The following is an 18,839-nucleotide window of genomic DNA, read 5'->3' as shown; positions in this document are numbered from 1 at the left end:
TCTTCTAGGAGTTTTATGGTTTGGGGTCTTAAAATTTAAGTCTTTAATCCATTTTGACTTGATTTTTGTGTATGGTGTAAAACAAGGGTCCAATTTCATTCTTTTGCATGGGGATATCCAATTTTCCCAAGATTTGTTGAAGAGATTATCATTTCCCCATTGTGTATTCTTGGCACCCGTGTTGAAAATTTGTTGACTGTATATGCTTGGATTTATTTCTGGGCTCTCTATTCCATTTCATTTCTCTATGTGCCTGTTTTTATGACAGTACCATACTGTTTTGATTACTATAGATTCGTAATATAATTTGAAATCAGGAAATGTGATGCCTCCAACTTTGTTTTTCTTTTTCAAGATTGCTTTTGGCTGTTCAAATTTGGAATTTTTATAGGGATTGTATTGAATCTGTATATCACAATATTGATTCTTCCAATCCATGAACACAGGATATCCTTCCATTGATTTGTGTCTTCTTTAATTTATTTCATCAACGTTCTATAGTCTTCAGTGTACGAGTCTTTTACCTCCTTGGTTAAATTTATTTCTGAGTATTTTATTTTTGTTGTTGTTGCTATTGTAGATAGGATTGTTTTCCTGATATCCTTTTCAGATAGATCATTGTTGGTGTAAAGAAACACTACTGGTTTTTGTATGTAGATTTTGTATACTGCAACTTTACTGAATTCTTTTATTAGTTTTAACAGTTTTTCGGGGAAGTCTTTAGGGCTTTCTACAAGTAGGATCATGTCATCTGCAAACAGAGATATAATTTTACTTCTCTTATTTGTATGCCTTTTCTTTTTCTTGTCTGACTGTTCTTGCTAGTACTTCCAGTACTATGTTGAATAGAAGTGGTGAGAGTGGGCATCTTTGCATTGTACTGGATCTTAGAGGAAAAGCTTTCAGATTTTCCCCATTGATTATGATATTAGCTATGAGATTTTTATAAATGGGCTTTATTGTGTTGAGGTAAGTTCCTTCTATACCTATTATGTTGAGAGTTTTTAAAAATTATGAATGGATGTTGATCTCTGTCAAATGCTTTTTCTCCTTCTATTGAGATGATCATGTGATTTTTACCTTTCATTTTGTTCATGTGGTATATCACAGTGATTTATTTGCATATATTAAACCAAACTTGCATCCCAGGGATAAATCCCACATGGTCATGTTGTATAATATTCTTGATGTGTTGTTGAATTCAGTTTGATAGTATTTTATATAGGATTTTTGCATCTATGTTCATCAGAGATGACCTTTGGGTAGCAGTTGGGAAAGTCGGGACATTAGATAGCAGTCTATCCCCTTTCAGGGAGAAACTAGGAACTGGGTGTTTTTGCCCATTTGCTCTGGGCTGAGCCAGGGGGAGCAGCCATCAGGAGTGCTCGTGCACCCATTTTATTTTATTTTATTTTATTTTTAGAATTTTATTTTTTTTATACAGCAGTTTCTTTTTAGTTATCCATTTTATACATATTAGTGTATGTATGTCAATCCCAATCTCCCAATTAATAACACAACCACACACCCTCCCCCCCATGACTTTCCCCCCTTGGTGTCCATATGTTTGTTCTCTATATCTGTGTTTCTATTTCTGACCTGAAAACCGGTTCATCTGTACCATTTTTCTAAGTTCCACATACATGCGTTAATATACGATATTTGTTTTTTTCTTCTGACTTACTTCACTCTGTATGACACTCTCTAGATCCATCCACATCTCTAAAAATGACCCAATTTCATTCCTTTTTATGGCTGAGTAATATTCCATTGTATATATGTACCATATCTTCTTTATCCATTCATCTGTCGATGGACACTTAGGTTGCTTCCATGTCCTGGCTATTGTAAACAGTGCTGCAATGAACATTAGGGTGCATGTGTCTTTTTGAATTATGCTTTTCTCTGGGTATATGCCCAGTAGTGGGATTGCAGGGTCATATGGTAATTTTATTTTTAGTTTTTTTTTTTTTTTTTGCAGTACGTGGGCCTCTCACCGCTGCGGCCTCTCCCGTTGCGGAGCACAGGCTCTGGACATGCAGGCTCAGCAGCCATGGCTCACGGGCCCAGCCGCTCTGCAGCATGTGGGATCCCCCTGGACCGGGGCACGAACCCGCGTCCCCTGCATTGGCAGGCGGACCCTCAACCACTGCGCCACCAGGGAAGCCCTTATTTTTAGTTTTTTAAGGAACCTCTATACTGTTCTCCATAGTGGCTGTATCAATTTACATTCCCACCAACAGTGCAAGAGGGTTCCTTTTCTCTGCACCCTCTCCAGCATTTGTTGTTTGTAGATTTTCTGATGATGCTCATTCTAACTGGTGTGAGGTGATACCTCATTGTAGTTCTGATTTGCATTTCTCTAATAATTAGTGATGTTGAGCAGTTTTTAATGGGCTTCTTGGCCATCTGTAGGTCTTCTTTGGAGAAATGTCTATTTAGGTCTTCTGCCCATTTTTGGATTGGATTGTTTATTTTCTTAATATTGAGCTCCATGGGCTGTTTATATATTTTGGAGATTAATCCTTTGTCGGTTGATTCATTTGCAAATATTTTCTCCCATTCTGAGGGTTGTCTTTATGTCTTGTTTGTAGTTTCCTTTGCTTTGCAAAAGTTTTAAAGTTTCATTAGGTCCCACTTGTTTATTTTTGTTTTTATTTCCATTACACTGAGAGGTGGATCAAAAAAGGTCTTGCTGTGATTTATGTCAAAGAGGGTTCTTCCTATGTTTTCCTCTAAGAGTTTTATAGTGTCTGGTCTTACATTTAGGTCTCTAATCCATTTTGAGTTTATTTTTGTGTATGGTGTTAGGGAATGTTCTGAGTTCATTCTTTTACATGTAGCTGTCCAGTTTTCCCAGCACCACTTATTGAAGAGACTGTGTTTTCTCCATTGTATATCCTTGCCTCCTTTGTCATAGATTAGTTGACCATAGGTGCATGGGTTTATCTCTGGGCTTTCTATCCTGTTCCACGGATCTATATTTCTGTTTTTGTGCCAGTACCATATTGTCTTGATCACTGTAGCTTTGTAGTATAGTCTGAGGTCAGGGAGTCTGGTTCCTTCAGCTCCATTTTTTTCCCTCAAAACTGCTTTGGCTTTTCGGGGTCTTTTGTGTCTCCATACAAATTTTAAGATTTTTGTTCTTGTTCTATAAAAAATGCCATTGGTAACTTGATAGGGATTGCATTGAATCTGTAGATTGCTTTGGGTAGTATAGTCATTTTCACAATATTGATTCTCCTAATCCAAGAACACGGTATATCTCTCCATCTGTTTTTATCATCTTTAGTTTCTTTCATCAGTGTCTTATAGTTTTCTGCATATAGGTCTTTTGTCTCCCAAGGTAGGTTTATTCCTAGGTATTTTATTCTTTTTGTTGCAGTGGTAAATGGGCGTGTTTCCTTAATTTCTCTTTCAGATTTTTCATCATTAATGTATAGGAATGTGAGAGATTTCTGTGCATTAATTTTGTATCCTGCTACTTTACCAAATTCATTGATTAGCTCTAGTAGTTTTCTGGTAGAGTCTTTAGTGTTCTCTATGTATAGTATCATGTCATCTGCAAACAGTGACAGCTTTACTTCTTCTTTTCCAAATTGTATTCCTTTTATTTCTTTTTCTTCTCTGATTGCTGTGGCTAGGACTTCCAAAACTATGTTGAATAATAGTGGCGAGAGTGGACATCCTTGTCTTGTTGCTTATCTTAGAGGAAATGCTTTCAGTTTTTCACCATTGAGAACGATGTTTACTGTGGGTTTGTCATATATGGCTTTTATTATGTTGAGGTAGGTTCCCTCTATGCCCACCTTCTGGAGAGTTTTTATCATAAATGGGTGTTGAATTTTGTCAAAAGCTTTTTCGGCATCTACTGAGATGATCATATGGTTTTCATTCTTCAATTTGTTAATATGGTTTATCACATTGATTGATTTGCATATACTGAAGAATCCTTGCATCCCTGGGATAAATCCCACTTGATCATGGTGTATGATCCTTTTGATGTATTGTTGGATTCTATTTGCTAGTATTTTGTTGAGGATTTTTGCATCTACATTCATCAGTGAAATTGGTCTGTAATTTTCTTTTTTTGTAGTATCTTTGTCTGGTTTTGGTATCAGGGTGATGGTGTCCTCATAGAATGAGTCTAGGAGTGTTCCTCCCTCTGCAATTGTTTGGAAGAGTTTGAGAAGGATGGGTGTTGATGCTTCTCTAAATGTTTGATAGAATTCACCTGTGAAGCCATCTGGTCCTGGACTTTTGTTTGTTGGAAGATTTTTAATCAAAGCTTCACTTTCATTACTTGTGATTAGTCTGTTCATATTTTCTATTTCTTCTGGATTCAGTCTTGGAAGGTTATATCTTTCTCAGAATGTGTCCATTTCTTCCAGGTTGTCCATTTTATTGGCATAGAGTTGCTTGTAGTAGTCTTTTAGGATGCTTTGTATTTCTGCAGTGTCTGTTGTAACTTCTCCTTTTTCATTTCTAATTTTATTGATTTGAGTCCTCTCCCTCTTTTTCTTGATGAGTCTGGCTAATGGTTTATCAATTTTGTTTATCTTCTCAAAGAAGCAGCTTTTAGTTTTATTGATCTTTGCTATTGCTTTCTTTGTTTCTATTTCATTTATTTCTGCTCTGATCTTTATGATTTCTTTCCTTCTACTAACTTTGGGTTTTGTTTGTTCTTCTTTCTCTAGTTCCTTTAGGTGTAACGTTAGATTTTTTATTTGAGATTTTTCTTGTTTCTTGACATAGGCTTGTATTGCTATAAACTTCCCTCTTAGAACTGCTTTTGCTGCGTCCCATAGGTTTTGGATTGTAGTGTTTTCATTGTCATTTGTCTCTCTGTATTTGTTGATTTCCCCTTTGATTTCTTCAGTGATCTCTTGGTTACTTAGTAACATATTGTTTAGCCTCCATTATTTGGTTTTTTTTTACATTTTTTTCCCTGTAATTGATTTCTAATCTCATAGCGTTGAGGTCAGAAAAGATGCTTGATATGGTTTCAATTTTCTTAAATTTAATGAGGCTTGATTTGTGACCCAAGATGTGATCTATCCTGGAGAATGTTCCGTGCACACTTGAGACGAAAGTGTGATCTGCTGTTTTGGATGGAATGTCCTATAAATATCAATTAAATCTCTCTGGTCTATTGTGTTATTTAAAGCTTGTGTTTCCTTATTAATTTTCTGTTTGGATGATCTGTCCCTTGGGTTAAGTGAAGTGTTAAAGTCTCCCACTATTATTGTGTTACTGTCAATTTCCTGTTTTATAGCTGTTAACAGTTGCCTTATGTATTGAGGTGCTCCTATGTTGGGTGCATATAAATTTATAATTGTTATATCTTCCTCTTGGATTGATCCCTTGATTATTATGCAGTGTCTTTCCTTGTCTCTTGTAACATTCTTTATTTTAAAGTCTATTTTATCTGATATGAGTATTGCTACTCCAGCTTTCTTTTGATTTCCATTTGCATGGAATATCTCTTTCCATCCCCTTACTTTCAGTCTGTATGTGTCCCTAGGTCTGAAGTGGGTATCTTGTAGACAACATATATATGGGTCTTGTTTTTGTATCCATTCAGCGAGCCTCTGTCTTTTGGTTGGAGCATTTAATCCATTCACGTTTAAGGTAATTATCGATATGTGTGTTCCTATTACCATTTTCTTAATTGTTATGGGTTTGTTTCTGTAAGTCCTTTTCTTCTCTTGTGTTTCCCACTTACAGAAGTTCCTTTAGCATTTGTTGTAGAGCTGGTTTGGTATTGCTGAATTCTCTTAGCTTTTGTTTGTCTGTAAAGCTTTTGATTTCTCCATCAAATCTGAATGAGATCCTTGCTGGGTAGAGTAATCTTGGTTGTAGGTTCTTCCCTTTCATCACTTTAAATATATCATGCCACTCCCTTCTGGCTTGTAGAGTTTATCCTGAGAAATCAGCTGTTAACCTTATGGGAGTTCCCTTGTATGTTATTTGTCATTTTTCCCTTGTTGCTTTCAATAATTTTTCTTTGTCTTTAATTTTTGTCATTTGATTACTATGTGTCTCAGCATGTTTCTCCTTGGGTTTATCCTGCCTGGGACTCTCTGAGCTTCCTGGACTTGTGTGGCTATTTCCTTTTCCATGTTAGGGAAGTTTTTGACTATAATCTCTTCAAATATTTTCTCGGGTCCTTTCTCTCTCTCTTCTCCTTCTGGGACCCCTATAATGTGAATGTTGTTGCGCTTAATGTTGTCCCAGAGGTCCCTTAGGCTGTCTTAATTTCTTTTCGTTCTTTTTTCTTTATTCTGTTCCATGGCAGTGAATTCCACCATTCTGTCTTCCAGGTCACTTGTCCGTTCTTCTGCCTCAGTTATTCCGCTATTGATTCCTTCTGGTGTATTTATCATTTCTGTTATTGTATTGTTCATCTCTGTTTGTTTGTTCTTTAATTCTTCTAGGTCTTTGTTAAACATTTCTTGCATCTTCTCGATCTTTGCCTCCATTCTTTTCCCGAGGTCCTGGATCATCTTCACTATTCATTAGTGAAGATATTCACTATTCACATTCATTATTCTGAATCCTTTTTCTGGGAGGTTGCCTATCTGCACTCCCTTTAGTTGTTTTTCTGGGGTTTTATCTTGTTCCTTCATCTGGTACATAGGCCTCTGCATTTTCATCTTGTCTATCTTTCTGTGAATGTGTTTTTTGTTCCACAGGCTGTAGGATTGTAATTCTTCTTGCTTCTGCTGTCTGCCCTCTGGTGGATGAGGCTATCTAAGATGCTTGTGCAAGTTTCCTGATGGGAGGGACTGGTGGTGGGTAGAGCTGGGTGTTGCTCTGGTGGGCAGAGCTCAGTAAAAGTTTAAACTGCTTGTCTGCTGATGGGTGGGGCTGGGTCCCTCCCGGTTGGTTGTTTGGCCTGAGGCGACCCAACACTGGAGCCTACCCGGCTCTTTGTGAGGTTAATGGCGGACTCTGGGAGGGCTCACGCCAAGGAGTACTTCCCAGAATTTCTGTTGCCAGTGTCCTTGTCCTCACAGTGAGCCACAGCCACCCCCTGCCTCTGCAGGAGACCCTCCATCACTAGCAGGTAGGCCTGGTTCAGTCTCCTATGGGATCACTGCTCCTTCCCCTGGGTCCCGATGCACACACTACTTTGTGTGTGCCCTCCAAGAGTGGAGTCTCTGTTTCCCCCAGTCCTGTCGAAGTCCTGCAGTCAAATCCCGCTAAGCTTCAAAGTCTTATTCTCTAGGAATTCCTCCTCCTGTTGCCAGACCCCCAGGTTGGGAAGCCTGACGTGGGGCTCAGAACCTTCACTCCAGTGGGTGCACTTCTGTGGTATAAGTGTTCTCCAGTTTGTGAGTCACTCACCCAGAATTTATGGGATTTGATTTTATTGTGACTGAGCCTCTCCTACCATCTCATTGCGGCTTCTCCTTTGTCTTTGGATGTGAGGTGTCTTTTTTTGGTGAGTTCCAGTGTCTTCCTGTCGATGATTGTTCAGCAGTTAGTTGTGATTCCAGTGCTCTCACAAGAGGGAGTAAGCGCATGTCCTTCTACTCCACCATCTTGAACCAATCTCCCCATCTTCTGTGCACCAATTTTAAAACAACCCTTTATTCTCTGTGGTCCTGGGAGACTCAAATACTGAGCCCTGTTTGCCCTCAAAGCTAGATGATTTAATCCTCAAATTTGAAGATATTTTTGCCAGGTATAGAATTCTAGGTTATCTTTTTTTTTTTTCAATTCATTATTTTAAAGATGTAGCTTCACTGGTCATTTTTATGTTTTCCATGTCTGTCATTGAGTTTTTGACCTTGTGGAATACCATTATAATAACTTTTAATGTCCTTCTCTGCTAATTTTAATATCTGTGTCAAATCTGGGTTGGTTTTTATTGATTATTATTTTTATGTTTCCCTACCTTAGCATGACTGGTAAGCTTTGATTGGCTGCCAGATATTGTGAATTTTTTCCTTTTGGGTGTTGAATACTTTTGTATTACTATAAATATTCTTGGACTTTGTTTTGGGATGTAGTTAAGTTTCTTAGAAACATTTCTATTCTTTCAGGTCTTGCCCTTAGGATTTGTTAGATGGGGTCCTGAGCAATGCTCATTCTAGGGTTAATTATTCTCCTGAGACAATTATTCTGAGGCAAGACCTTCCTGAGGACTTTACCCAATGCTTTATGAATTAGGCGTTTTTTTTTCAGTCTGGCTGGTGGGAGCAGGTCCTATTCTTGCCCCTGTGTGAGTGCCAAGTGTTGTTCCCTCTAATCCTTTCAGATGGTTCTTTCTGTGTTCTCCTCACATGCATGCACTAATTGGTACTCTTCTGAATGTGCAAGAGTACTATCTTCAGATCTCCAGGCTTCTCTTTCTGTATTAGTCAGCATTCACTAGAGAAACAGAACCAGCAGGAATAATCTAGAACAGTAGGAAACAATCTAGAATAACATTAGACCAAATATATGGATACTGTGGCCTAGCCAAGTGGACACATAAAAAATTAACTGTCACATTCTCTGTGCAGCTTTTTGCTCTTTGGTACTCTGTTCTATCAACTCTAGCTGCTTCAATCCCCCATGAGATTCAGCTCCAAATCCTCAACTCAGGGAGTCAGTTGGGCTCTGCCTCAGTTCCTCCACCCTGCACCATGGCCTGAGCACTTTCTCAAGGCAGTCTGGGGGAATCATAAGTACTCACCTCATTTGTTTCCCATCTCTCACTTCTTGGATGCCTGCTGTTCAATGCTTAAAACCTGTTCTTTCATTCATTCTGTCAGGTTCCTTTGATTGTTTCAGATGGGAGTGCAAATCTGGTCCCTATCTTTGATGGAAGCAGAACCAGAATCATACATTCTTCTCCAATATAACCTCTCAATGTGACTTAGAAGAAATCTAGACAAAACCAAGCAATTTACTTTCAAATAACTTAGACCCTTAAAAAAATCTTAATTGGGGACTTCCCTGGTGGCACAGTGGTTAAGAATCCGCCTGCCAACGCAGGGGACATGGGTTCGATCCCTGGTCCGGGAAGATCCCACATAAGTACTTATATGAAAACAAGCTCAGAATTGCACATTCTTCTCCAAAGTAATTTCTCAATACATTAGAATAAATCTAGTGAAACTAAGCAGTTTGTGTGCAAATTATTTATTTAATAAATTTATTTATTTTTGGCTGCGTTGGGTCTTTTTTGCTGCGCGCGGGCTTTCTCTAGTTGCGGCAAGTGGGGGCTACTCTTCGTTTGGGTGTGTGGTGGGCTTCTCATTGTGGTGGCTTTTCTTTGTTGCAGAGCACGGGCCCTCGGGGTGTGGGCTTCGGTAGATGTGGCACAAGGGCTCAGTAGTTGTTGTTCACGGGCTCTATAGCGCAGGCTCAGTAGTTGTGGTGCACGGGCTTAGTTGCTCTGCAGCATGTGGGATCTTCCCAGACCAGGGCTCGAACCCATGTCCCCTGCATTGGCAGGCGGATTCTTAACCACTGCACCACCAGGAAATTCCCTGCAAATAATTCAGAATCACATATTTCCTGTAAATAAACTCTTTACAGTGAGTTAAAGCAAATCTAGGTGAAACTAAGAGCTTTATTTAATTAATTAATTCATTTATGGCCACATCACCTGGCTTGTGGGATCTAGTTCCCCAACCAGGGACTGAACCCAGGCCCTTGGCAGTGAAAGTGTAGAGTCCTAACCACTGGACCACCAGGGAATTCCCAAGAGCTTTATTTTAAAACATATTCAGAATCACAAATTTTTCACAAAAGTAATATGGATAGAGTACATGAAGATGAAACTAAGCTTTATATGTATAAATAAGCACAGAATCACACATAATTCTAAAAAATAACTCGTGGTGATTTAGTGCAACTTAAATGGATTTAAACAATATAAGTGAAAACAAGCTTAGAATCACACGTTCTTCTTAGAAGTAATTCCCCAAAGCAGGTTAGGGCAAACCTAGATGAAGAGAAGCAGTATGTTTTAAAACAAGCTCAGAACCTCACACTCTTTGCCAAGGAAACCAATTCCTGAAAGAGCAAATTTAGATTAATCTAAGCAGTGTAAGTAAAAATGTGCCCAGAATCACACATTCTCTTCCAAAGTAGCTTCTTACTGTAAGTTAGGGTAAATTTAGATGAAACTCAGCAGTATTTGTGGGGACAAGCTCAGTGAAAACAACATCAAAATAACCCAGTTTTCTTAAAAGTAACTTCTTATGGCTAGAGAAAATCTTATTATTATAAACAGTGTATGTAAAAATAAGATTAGAATAACACATTTTCCTACAAAGTCAGCATAAGGTTAGGTTTAGGGTTAATGTTAGTGTCAGGGATATGGCTAGGTTTAGTATCAGGGTAAGGTGCAGGATCAGGGAAACAGTTAATTTCATGATTAGGGTCAGGGTTAGTTCCAGAATCACTATCAGGATGAGCCAAGTTCATTGTCAGGGTCAGAATTAGGGTTATGTTTAGTATTAACATCAGGGTCAGGGTTAGAGTTAGATGTCGAGTTAGGTCAGGTTCTGGGTGAGGGTCAGTGTTCTGGTTAGGTTTAAGTCACGGCCGGGTTCATGGTTAGGGATAGGTTTAGTGTAAAGATCAAATTTAGGATTAGGTTAGGGGTTAGGCTTAGAGTCAGGGTCATGATCAGGTAATGTTTAGGATGTAGTTTATGGTTAGCTTTAGGGTTAGGGTTTATAATCAGGTTTAGAGCCAGGTTTAGGATTATGATTAATGTAAGGGTCGAGTTCATGGTCAGAATCAGTGTTAGGGTTAAGTTTAGGGTGAGGTCAATGTTCAGTTGTTTGATTTCAGGGTCAGCGTTAGATATGGGTGAGAAAGAGGGCAAAGAAGTTCTTTACTTGAGATTGGTTAGATAGCTGGCTACAATTGGGATTGGGGCGGCACATCTTGGGGATCGGGGTCACCCCAGTTCCACAGTAAGCCTCTTCTAAAAAGTCTCTGAGTCCTCTGTGTTGGCCTCCATGGACTTCCCAGAGACATCTCCCACAGTCTCTGCACCCCCTAACAGGTCCTAGAGGCCTCCTGGTGCTAGTCCTTCTCTTCCTTGACCTCCTCAGATTAAGAAGGGGGGTCAGAGGATAACCAGGTCTACGTTAGACAGCTAGCTGTTTACAGGTGAGGGAGCATAGTGTTGGGCTTCAGATGGCTCCTGGTCTGCTGAAATTCCACCTGAAAGTCTTCTTCCTTCACTGCAGGGACTCTCAGGGACTCAAGTCACTTCACATGCTATCTGATTTCTCCTAGCTGATAACCAAGGCCAGGATGTCACTGGCTTGTAGTAGCCTGGTTAACTTGCTGCAGTTGGAGGAGGAGTTTGGTCTGGAGGTAGGGACCAGCCCTGAATGTCAGGACATTCTTCAAAAAGGCCTCTTCTCCCCCTGAAGAGGCCACAGGGGCTCCTGGCACTGGTCCCACTGATTGCAGAGGTAGGAACCCAGGGCCCAGCAAGCCTATCCTCTGTTGAAGCCTTCAAAGGACCAGGGAGCCTGTCCTACTTCTTTCTGACCTCACCTGCTGAGAACTGGGGCTGGGAAGCAACAGGGTAGAGGTGGAAGAGTTAACCTCCTGAGGTGTGAGGAGCTTGATCTTGGGCTTTTCCTAGAGCTAAGTGTCTGGAAGGGACCTCCTAAAAGGTCTCTGCACCTTGTGTGGAGGTCCATGGGGGCTGAGCAAGTCAATCTAGCTTCCAGAGTCAAGCTGAGCAAGTCAGTCAACCTTCCAGACCATGGCATCAGAGAGTGACAATGTCAGATCACAAGCTGGCTGAAGAGGGTGGAGCTTAGATGAGGTTTCAGATAGTCCCTGTTCCATAGGAGGTTCCCCTGAAAGATTTTTTTATGCTTCACATTGGTCCCTGGGGTCATTCCATGGGATTCCATTGCTCCCTCACATGATAAACTGGGCCACAGATCCCTGGTAGTTATTGGAAGACCAGCTGGATGCAGAGAGGGGCACTGCTTGGGGCCTCAGATCCATCCAGTTCCTGCATTGTCCCTCCTGAGAGGCCACTCACTGCACCCACCACGGAGAACCCCAGGGTTGACTTGTGCCATTTTCATGAATTCTTTTCTCCCCTGCATAAGAGATGAGGTCACTAAGTGCCCAGGTGCAGGCTGTGTGTCTAGCCAACTCTGTTGCAGGAGCATGTGCTGGTATTTGGTTTTACCTCTTTTTCCCAGTGAGTCCTTCCTAAAAGGCCTCTGTACCCTTGGTGTTGGCCCCTGAGGTTGTTCCCCTGCTCCCCAACCTCCTCTACCCAAGAAATGGGGCTTCTAGGCGCTTGGGTCATTATCGACAGACCAACCAGCCACAGAGGGTAGAAAGGGCCTGCTCAGGGTCTGTTACTGTTCCTGGTTTTCCTAGGATCAGTCCTGAATGGACCCTGTACCTTCTCTGTAAGACTCCAGGGTCTACCTTTGCTGGTCTCTCCCCATTCCTTTCTCCTCTGCATGAGAAATGGCATCATGAAATACTTGGTTGAGGTCAGGTGGCTAGACAGCTTTGGTGACCACTTGTGAAAGTTGGGACATCCTCTGCAGTGAAAATTGGAGACTTCATCTCATGACTAAGAATGAGGACTTAGATTCTGGAGCTGAAATTGGGACTTAGCATCTCAATGGGTACTGGAGGTTTGGCCTCTAGAGGGGAAATTGGGGAACCTAGTTGATCGTGGCACAGGTTGGGAGGCAGAGGTCCTGACAATCTCTGGCAGGAGAGGTCAGGACTTGGTCTCTGGAGGGAGAGGTTGGAACCTAGTCTCTGAAGCAAAAGGTAAGAGGTAGGTTCTGGAGCTATTTGTTAGCCTCTGGAGGGGGAATTGGGCACTAGTAGTTGGCAGCAGAGGTTGGAGTTGGTGTCTGGCAGTGGGGAGACAGGACCTAGTGCCTGGTGTGAGGAGCCTGGTGTTACCACCTGGCCTGAGGACATTGGACTCAGTGTCTGATGAGTGCAGGTCAATGTCCAGAAATGTAAAGGGTCTGAGATTTTACCCTACTTGCAAGCTAACAATCTATCCTGTTTCATGGATACAAGCAGAAGACATGAGACTCCTGGGTCAGAGATAAAGGATTTTACTATTCACAGCAAAAGCAGTAGCCAGAGTGCTAGTGTGTTGTTTGAACTCGTTCTCCAAGGGGGTAATACAGGTGGGCTTAGATGCATGCCTGTGCACATAGTGGGTGGTGTTATAGAAGCGGAACACTGAATGTGGGGGATTAATTGCTCCTATAATGAGCAGCAACAAACCTGCTTTTTGTCTGGAAGGAAATACTACCTCATTTCTCAAGGGAGCTTGCTACAAATACAACTCTGAAACTGTGTAGAGTGACTAGGGCCTTGCATTCTTGGCATGCCCAGCAAGAAAGGTGCAGGTACCCTCAGGGATGATGAAAGATTTCCTTTTGTTAAGTCAAGCTGACCACATGACCTGCTTTGGGGTTTGACAAGGTGTTCTGATTTGGGGGTTGATCTTACTTCTGTGTTCGTAAGTTAACCAGATGTCTTGATTCACTGCCAAGTAGATGTCGTTTTAGAAGTTTGGTTGATTAGATGGTCATCTGGACAATTAGCCAGAAGAGACTCAGTGCAAGGGGGTTAATGTTTGTCATGGGGGAGGCTTCCACCACCAGGGGAGGGGGCTAGAGCCTGGGTCCCACTAGGTTGAGTTCCTGGGGCTAGGGGTCCTGGAGAGAGCAGGAGAGCTACTCTGGGGGCTTGGGATCAACTGAAATTCCAGATTTCCTCCTCACAGTCCTCAGAATACCCCACCTTGGTCCCTGGAGCTCCTCAGACATTTCACCTATCTACCTCTCTGACCTACCTCCTCAGCCATTCCACCTCTATCTCTGTTTGGAAGTGAATGGGTTAAGAGGCTAGCCAGTTGTATTGGGGGGAAGGGGAAGGTGCTCTATTTTGTGCTTCAGATCATCCCTGGTCTCTTGATGGCCTACAACAAAGCTTTCTACATCCTTCTTGGAGTGCTGGGAGTCTCCTCATGCCAGCTCTGTTGCTCTCTGAACTCCGTTGAGAAATGGGGTTGGGAAAGGGCCAAGCAGAGATCAGACAGCTAGTGGACTGCAGTGAAGATGGGGGGAGAGGCTGGCTGAAGCTTCAGACCCACATGCTCCCTGGAGATCCCTGATGAAAAGGCCTTTGCAGATTGGGTTTGAGCTGAGGTATTCATAAACAATTTTATGGAGTTGCTTTTCCCAGCTCCTGACCTGCATGTGCATGGATTGGATCCTGATTAATATAGCAAAGACTTTGAGAACTGAGCTAGTGCTAGATCCCTTCCCTGGTCCCAGACTGACCACTGGGGGGTACACACATGAGACAGACATGAATAACACTGAAAAGCCTGTGAAAACTGAACTGACACTGGAACCAGACTCACAGAAGACAGGATGGAACTTGTGGACTGAAACTAACCATGCAGATTGTCTGCTAAAACAAATGTATCAACATTCTTCATAGGATTTATTTATTTATTTATTTATTTATAACATCTTTATTGGAGTATAATTGCTTTACAATGCTGTGTTAGTTTCTGCTTTATAACAAAGTGAATCAGCTATACAAATACATATATCCCCATATCTCTTCCCTCTTGTGTCTCCATCCCTCCCACCCTCCCTATCCCATCCCTCTAGGTGGTCACAAAGCACCAAGCTGATCTCCCTGTGCTATGTGGCTGCTTCCCACTAGCAACCTATTTTACATTTGGTAGTGTATATATGTCCATGCCACTCTCTCACTTTGTCCCAGTTTACCCTTCCCCCTCCCCGTGTCCTCAAGTCCATTCTCTAGCAGGTCTGCGTCTTTATTCCCATCCTGCCCCTAGGTTCTTCATAACCTTTTTTTTTCTTTTTTTAGATTTCATATATATGTGTTAGCATACAGTATTTGTTTTTCTCTTTCTGACTTACTTCACTCTGTATGATAGACTCTAGGTCCATCCACCTCACTACAAATAACTCAATTTCGTTTCTTTTTATGGCTGAGTAATATTCCATTGTGTATATGTGCCACATCTTCTTTATCCATTCATCTGTCGATGGAAACTTAGGTTGCTTCCATGTCCTGGCTATTGTAAATAGAGCTGCAATGAACACTGTGGTACCTGACTCTTTCTGAATTATCTTCATAGGATTTAAATAAGACCTAGAGTCTCATAATGTAATATTCAAAGTGTCCAGGATACAATCCAAAATTACTCAGCATACAAAGAACAATGAAATATTCAATTCAAGTGGGGAATGACAATCAACAGGTGCCAAGAATGAGATAATGCTGATGTTGGAATTATCTGCCAAGCACTTTAAAGAGCTATTATAAAAATGATTGACTGAGCAATCATGAAAATTCTCAAAACAAATATGAAAACGGAAAGTATTGGAATAGAAAAAAGACATAAAGATTAACCAAATGGAAATTTTAGAGCTGAAAAATAAAATAACAACAACAACAACAAAATCACTCAATGGACTCAACAGCAGAATAGAGATAACAGAGAAAAAAGCCAGTGAACTTGAAGATAGAGCAATAACAATCATCCAACCTGAACAAGAGAGAAAAAATATTGAAAAAAATTACCAGGAACTGTTAATTTCAGGAACTGTACTTCAGGAACCTGTGGCACAACAACAAAAAGTCTAATATTCAAGTAATTGGAGTCCAAGAAAGAAGAATGTGAGGCAGAAAAAAGTATTTTAAGAAATAATGGACCTCCAAACTTCTCAAGTTAGGTAAAAGACATAAGCCTACAGATTCAAGAGGCTGAGCAAACCCCAAACAAGATAAACCCAAAGGAATCCATATCCAGACACATTATAATCAAATTGCTGAAAACTAAAGACAAAATGAATAATCTTGAAATCAGTGAGAGAAAAATGACTCATTACCTGTAGGGGAACAATGATTTCAGCAACTGCAGATTTCTCATCAGAAACCGTGAAAACCAGAAGGAAATGGCACAACATTTTAAAACTGCTAAAAGGCTGAAAGAAAAGAACTACCAACCATGAAGTCCATATCCAGTGAAAATAGCCTTCAGGAGTGAAGGTGAAATAAAGACATGGAAAATTAAGAGAATTCATAGCCAGCATACGTGCTCTAAATGAATTGCTAAAGGAAGTTCTTCATACAATAAAAAGGATATAGGAAGGAAACTTGGAACATCAGAAATGAAGGAAGAACAACAGAAATGGTAAGTATCTTGGTAAATATAATAGACTATTCTCCTCTTGAGTTCTTTAAAACATGCTTGGGAGTTCCCTGGTGGTCTAGTGGTTAGGATTCCAGGCTTTCACTGCTGTGGCCTGGGTGCAATCCCTGATCACGGAACTGTGACTCCTCAAGCCATGCAGCATGGCCAAAAACAAACAAACAAACAAAAAGAATAAAACATGCTTGACAGTTGAAAGCAAAAAATTTAACATTGATGAATTTTCAGTGTATATAGATACAGTATACAATACACTTATACATGAAGGAGGAAGTGTAAAGGGACCTATATGGTGGTAAGTTTTATACATACCAATTAAAGTGATTCTAAATAGACTATGAAGAATTAACTATGTATTTTATAATCCCCAAAGTAGTCATAAAAATTAACGCAAATAGATATAGTCAAAATCACGATAGGTACAAGAATAAGTTCAAATAACCCAAAAGAAGGCAGGGAAGGGCAAACAGAAGAACAATAAACAGGAAAAAGAGAAAGAGCGAGAGCAAATAATAAAATGGCAGACTAAATGCAAACATACCAGAAATTATACCAAGTGTAAATGATTTAAACACATCAATTAAAATATGAGATTGTCAGAAGATTAAAAAAATGACCCAGCTTACACCTGAAACGAACACAATATTGTAAATCAACTATAGCTCAATTTAAAAAATGACCCAACTATATATGCTATCTAGAAGAAACTCTTCAAATATAATGATATAGGTAGTACTTGAAAAGTAAAAGGTTGGAAAAAGATATACCATGCAAACATGAACTAAAAGAAACTGACAAAGTAGACTTTATTTATTTATTTATTTTTGGCCATGCCATGGGGCATGCAGGATCTTAATTCCCTGACCAGGGATCGAACCCATGCTCCCTGCATTGGGAGCACGGAGTCTTAACCACTGGACCGCCAGGGAAGTCCCTGACAAAGTAGACTTTAGAGCAAAGAAAATTACCAGAGATAAAGAAAGACCTTACATATTGAAGAAGAGTCAGTTTACCAAGAAGACAAACAGTTCTAAAGGTATATGTACCTAACAACAGAGTTCCAAAGTACACAAACCAAAAACTGTCAGAACTGAACAGGGAAATAAACAAATCCAAAATTATAGTTGGAGATTTCAACACTCCTTTCTCATTAATAGAACTAGAAAACAGAAGCTTAAGAAGGATATAAAACTGAATAACACCTGGGGGCTTCCCTGGTGGTCCAGTGGTTGGGAATCCGCCTTCCGATGTGGCTTTGATCCCTGGTCGGGGAACTAAGATCCCACATGCTGAGGGGCAATTAAAACCCACACACCGCAACTAGAGAGAAGCCTGTGTACCACAACTACTGAGCCCATGTGCTCTAGAGCCCGTGCACCACAACTAGAGGAGCCCATGTGCCACAACTAGAGAGAAGTCCAAAACGAAGAGCCCGCACGCTGCAACGAAGACCCAGCGCAGCCAAAAAAAATAATAAAAATAAAATAAAATAAAATAAAACAATTAAAAAAAATCGAACAACACCATCAACTGAATCTGACAACTGTAGAACACTCCACTCATAACAGCAGAATACACATTTTTCTCAAGTGCACATAGAACACTTAGCAAGATAGACTATAACCTGGGTCATAAATCAAACTTTAATAAATTTCAAAGACTTGAAATTATAGAAAATATGCTCTCTGACCATAATGGAATTAAACCTGAAGTCAATGCCAAAAAGATAACAGTAAACTTTCCAATCATTTGGAAATTAAACAACACACTCAAAAATTCTCCAAGGAAATTAGAAAATATTTTGAACTTAACAAAGATGGAAATACAACATATCAGTCTTTGTGGGCTGCAGAAAAAGAAGTGCTGAGAGGAAAACTTATGCATTAAATGCTTATTTTAGAAAAGAAGAAATGTCTCAAATTCATAATCTAAGATTCCAATTTAAGAAGCTAGAGAAAGAACAACATAAATCAAAATAAAGCAGAAGGAAGAAAAGAATGGAGATAGGAGGATAAATCAGCGAAATAAAAAATCAGTTCTTTTAAAATATCAATACACTGATAAACCTCTGGCAAGACTGATAAAGAATAGAGAAGACACAAATAACCAGTACCAGGGAGAAAGGGGGATGTTACTACAAACCTCATAGACATTATTAAAAAAAATAAGGAAATACTATGAACAACTCTAAGCACATAAATTTGACAATTTACACGAAAATGAATAGTTCCTTGAAAGCCAGAAACTACCAAACCTCACCAAGATTAAATAGATAATGCGAGTAGTCCTATAATTATTAGGGAAAGTTTTAAAAACCTTCTGAAAAAGAAATCTCCAGGTCCAAATGGCTTCACTGGTGAATTTCGCTAAATGTTTAAAGAATAAATAACCATAAATAGACACAATCTTTTCCAGAGAATAGAAGAAGAGGGACTACTTTCTAACTCATTTTCTGAGGCCAGTCTTACCCTGATATCAACACCAGGCAAAGACACTAGAAATATAGAAAACTAGAGACCAATATCCGTGATGAACATAGATGTAAAAATCCTCAACAAAATTTTAGAAGGTTGAATCCAGTAATATATAAAAAGAATAATATGCCACC

The sequence above is a fragment of the Monodon monoceros genome, unplaced genomic scaffold (genome assembly GCF_005190385.1).
Source record: "Monodon monoceros isolate NGI ecotype Baffin Bay Population unplaced genomic scaffold, NGI_Narwhal_1 Super_Scaffold_22, whole genome shotgun sequence".
Classification (NCBI taxonomy): Eukaryota; Metazoa; Chordata; class Mammalia; order Artiodactyla; family Monodontidae; genus Monodon; species Monodon monoceros.
The sequence above is the reverse complement of the archived record's forward strand: the minus strand, read 5'-3'. Positions refer to the sequence as shown.